This window comes from Arachis ipaensis, chromosome B02, assembly GCF_000816755.2.
Source record: "Arachis ipaensis cultivar K30076 chromosome B02, Araip1.1, whole genome shotgun sequence".
NCBI lineage: Eukaryota > Viridiplantae > Streptophyta > Magnoliopsida > Fabales > Fabaceae > Arachis > Arachis ipaensis.
In genome coordinates, this window is record NC_029786.2 from 82,701,683 (window position 1) to 82,706,393 (window position 4,711).

Consider the following 4,711-nt stretch of genomic DNA (forward strand, 5'->3'; position numbering starts at 1 on the left):
TAAAAACAATTAATATTTAAAAGGGTTTTTTACTTAAATAAAATAAACCAATACCAAAATTACTGAATTTCCCTAAATCAAATTTTGAAACGTAAATATCCTCTTTTTACTATTATATAAATCGTTCCAGGGGTATGAGGATTATATAATATGTTAACCATGCCACCCAAGAACGATTTATGCATGAATGATCAAGGGGAATAGAGAGTAAATCGTTACAGGGCACACAGGGTTATAGGTAACGCATAAATCGTCCCACCCTACAAAGATTCACGTGATTTTGAGCTAAAACACAAAGGCTTAGCACGATTAATGTGTTAAAATAAACCCTCTCAAGCCTGGCACGATTTATGTATAATAGGATACTTTTATTTATAATAATTTAATTTAAATTATATCTATTTAAATTTTAACTTAAAAAAAATATATACTTTTATAATTTCAATTATTAATAAGTTCTTTAAAGATGCCAATCAACATCCCAATTGGCATAGTGCTATGAAAGATGAGTTGGATGCTCTTGAGTTGAACAAAACTTGGCGTCTTGTTGATTGTCCTGCAAGTGTTAAGCCGGTTGGCTGTAAATGGGTCTATCGCATCAAACGCAAGCCTGATGGTTCAATTGATCGATATAAGGCTCGCCTTGTGGCCAAAGGATTCACCCAGACTGAAGGTGTTGATTTCTTGGAAACCTTCTCTCCTGTTGTCAAGCCTGCCACCATTAGATTAGTTTTGGCATTCTACCATGAATAATCAACCTTCCAATTTAACTCAAGATACAACCAATCCCTATTATATTCATCCAAGCGAAAATCCTACCTCAGTCTTGGTTACCCCTGTTCTCACAGGAAACAATTACCATTCATGGAATAGATCCTTCACTATGGCTATTATTTCCAAAAATAAATATGGATTTCTTACTGGTTCTATCTCCTCTCCTCTACCTGGGGATCCTCTTTTCTCGGCTTGGGAACGTTGCAACAATTTGGTCTTATCTTGGTTATTCCATTCTTTGTCCTCTTCTATAACTCAAAGTGTCCTCTATTTTGCCACTGCCTCCTCTGTTTGGACCGATTTGAAAGAACGATTTGCTCAGAGTGATCTTCTCCGAATTGCTGAGTTGCAAGAAGAAATCTATGCACTTAAGCAGGGCACTCAAAGGGTGTTTTCATTGGTTTTCAAAATGGTTTTAAAGGATATATCATTTATCTTTTGGATGACAAAAGAATTGAAATTTCTCGAAATGTTGTATTTGATGAATTAGTTTTTCCTTTGGTTCACACAAATGACCCAATTTCTCTCTTCAACCCAAATTCTGAACCAAACAACTTTTCTATCAACACACATAACCCAAAAATACCAACCCTTCCAGTTGAACCCTCACCCATACCCATTGACCCAACTCCATCTAATCCTTTATTCTCTCCAACAACCTCTCCTTCTTCCTCACTATCGTGTCCTAACCAACTTGAATCCATAACAACCGAATCTCTTTTGAGGCCCACACCCTCCTCTTCTTCTGCACTAGACACTAGTCCACCATCACCTCCTCATCCCCCGTCACCTTCCTCACCAACAGGCTTGAGAGGATTTGCTTTAACACGTTAATCGTGCCAAGCCTTTGTGTTTTAGCTCAAAATCACTTGAATCTTTGTTGGGTGGGACGATTTATGCGTTATCTATAACCCTGTGTGCCCTGCAACGATTTACTCCTTATTCTCCTAGGTCATTCATGCATAAATCGTTCTTGGATGGCATGGTTAACATATTATATAATTCTCATGCCCCTGGAACGATTTATATAATAATAGAAAGAGGATATTTACGTTTCAAAATTTGATTTAGGAGAATCCAGTATTTTGGTATTGGTTTATTTTATTTAAGTAAAAAACCCTATTTAAAATTTTGGTAAATAATATGAATTTATTAGTAAAATAATATGTTTCCAATATAGTGGAAAAAATTAGATTAGTAACTATTCTAGGCTAAAATTTTTAGATATGGATAATTTTAATGTGAAATACGACAATATTTGTTCATTTTGGTATTTTACAATGCTATGATGGTAGTACAAAACGTCACTAACATTTTGTAAAACAAATATTTTTTTAAATATAAAAAAACAAAACGTCACCAACGTTTTGTAAAAAAATATTTTTTAATTATAAAATGAGAAAACGTCATTGACGTTTTGTAAAAAAAATATTATTTTAATTATATAAAGTGAAAACGTCACTGACGTTTTGTAAACACCCACAATAACGTTTAACACCTAATTTAGATCACTTTTAAAGACTTCACCACTCATAATCCAATATACAAAAATAAAAGTTCACTATTCTATGTACAAAATATTTTACGGTAAGTACTTTAAGTAAGTACTTTATTTTATTGTATATCTTAAAGCTTAATCCCTATAAATATTCTATTTAATATTATCCTTAAAATCGTGGATTTTCTCTTAGTGTCATATTTTTCAGTCTAAAAACAATAACTCTATCATGATTTATGCAGTCTGTGTCATGATAATTTTTGCTACGTCCATGGTTTTCTTATCCACGTAAATCATGATTTTGCCATGATTTATTCTCGCATGTTTTTTACTTAAATAGTTACTTTTCAGTAGGTATCATATTTTTATTTAAAAACTTGTCCTATGTCCACGATTGATTTATATTATATTAAACTACTCTTCTACTTTAGCCCATGACAACAATAAAGAAGTATCGTGGCCCACAAATTCAGCCAAACAGAATACAAAAATTCAATTTTAATTTTAGTCTTTATTATCTTATCTTTAATTGTTCTTATCTTATCTTTATTTGCTTTTATCTTTCATAGGACAATGCTCTATATATATTTAGTTTTACCCTCATAGTTTACAACACACTTCAGTACAATTCAATCAATCAACAATCAATAAAAATTCTTTTCTTTGCTTTTCCTATTCTTTCACAATTTTATCATGGTATCAGAGCCATGGTATCCTCCTTGAGGAGGATATATAAGTTATGATCTTTTCGGTGAGAAATCACCATGCTTCTTTTTCAACTTCCTCCCACAATAAATAATCATAAGATTTAGTTACATGCATCCAAGTGAAAATCTTACCACAGTTTTGGTTATCCCGATACTTTACCAACAATTTCGTCTGCGCCTCCATTCTTCTGGTAGTTCCGTCTGCATTCTGTTTCAGCGGTTTAATCTGCATTCTGTATTAGCAGTTCCATCTGCACTCTTATCGCGCTCTATGCGCCCTCTTTCTTATTGCGCCATACGCGCCCTCTAAAGATCAATTTTATTGCGCTCTACGCGCTTATTCTTTTATTTTTTTTATTTTTTTATTCTTTTTTTTATGAAGATCACTGCTTGCTCTCTCTCCCTCAAGCACAGCATCTCCTTTTATGTATTTTTGCCGTCAGCAGCTCAAGCTCCGCCGCACGCAATTGTTTAAAGATCGCTGCTCAAGCACAGCATCTCCTTTTATGTATTTTTGTCGTCGGCATCTCAAGCTCCGCCGCACGCAATTATTTAAAGATCGCTGCTCAAGCACAGCATCTCCTTTTATATTTTTGCCGCCGGCAGCTCAAGCTCCGCCGCACGCAGTTTTTGAAGATCGCTGCTCAAGCACAGCATCTCCTTTTATATTTTTGCAGTAGGCAGCTCAAGCTCTGCCGCATGCATCTTCCTCCGCGTCACCACGTCAGACGCGCTTTTCTCAACAATTTCATCGGAACTTATCCAAGCTGTGGATTATTGACATCTTCCATCCACCAGCTTGCGGGGGCGTATTAAACTACTCTTCTACTTTAGCCCATGACAACAATAAAGAAGTATCGTGGCCCACAAATTCAGCCCAACAGGATACAAAAATTCAATTTTAATTTTAGTCTTTATTATCTTATCTTTAATTGTTCTTATCTTATCTTTATTTGCTTTTATCTTTCATAGGACAATGCTCTATATATATTTAGTTTTACCTTCATAGTTTACAACACACTTCAGTACAATTCAATCAATCAACAATCAATAAAAATTCTTTTCTTTGCTTTTCCTATTCTTTCACAATTTTATCATATTAAAAGTAAGAGGACAAAATTATGACTATTTTATTTTTAGAACAATATGATAATTTTGGTATCATATAATTTAAGATAAATTTTACTTAATATTCTCTGATCTAAAATAAAATAAAGGATAAGTTATCCCTTTATAACATATCTTATTATTATTTGATGAAATAGATTGGTTTATCATGGTTAAATTCTTAATCTAACCTAAATTTTGTTAACCTAATCAACTAATTATGGTATAATTTTTTTTACAAATTATAAAAATTACTAGAAAAGTTTTATTTTATAATTTTTTATTTTTTTTTTCAAAAATTAAAGTTAATCATAATAAGTGAATTCATTTCATTTCATTTAATAATTTAAAAACATGTCACAAAAGTTAACTTCTTAATTTAGAGAGAATTTAGTAGAATTCATCATAATTTAAATACATAAATTACCCGATTGGATATTATGTTCCTTAATAAATTTTATTCTCTAAAAATCCTAAAAATTAAAATTAATTATGTTTGACAAATTGTCTGTTTTGAAAGAGAGGAATCAAATTTGTAGTGCATTTTTTTTTTTTTGACAAATCGTCTTATAATAAAATATGTTAAGAGAAAAATTAATTATATCAGACACATTATTTTTTTCTG

At 32.1% G+C, this 4,711-nt stretch overlaps 1 protein-coding gene across 1 annotated transcript in view; it reads right to left on the reverse strand.

The window, feature by feature from the left end:
* Positions 1-4,711, reverse strand: part of LOC107625544 (putative ion channel POLLUX-like 2) — a 14,106-nt gene that overhangs the window by 2,804 nt on the left and 6,591 nt on the right. The window lies entirely within an intron of this gene.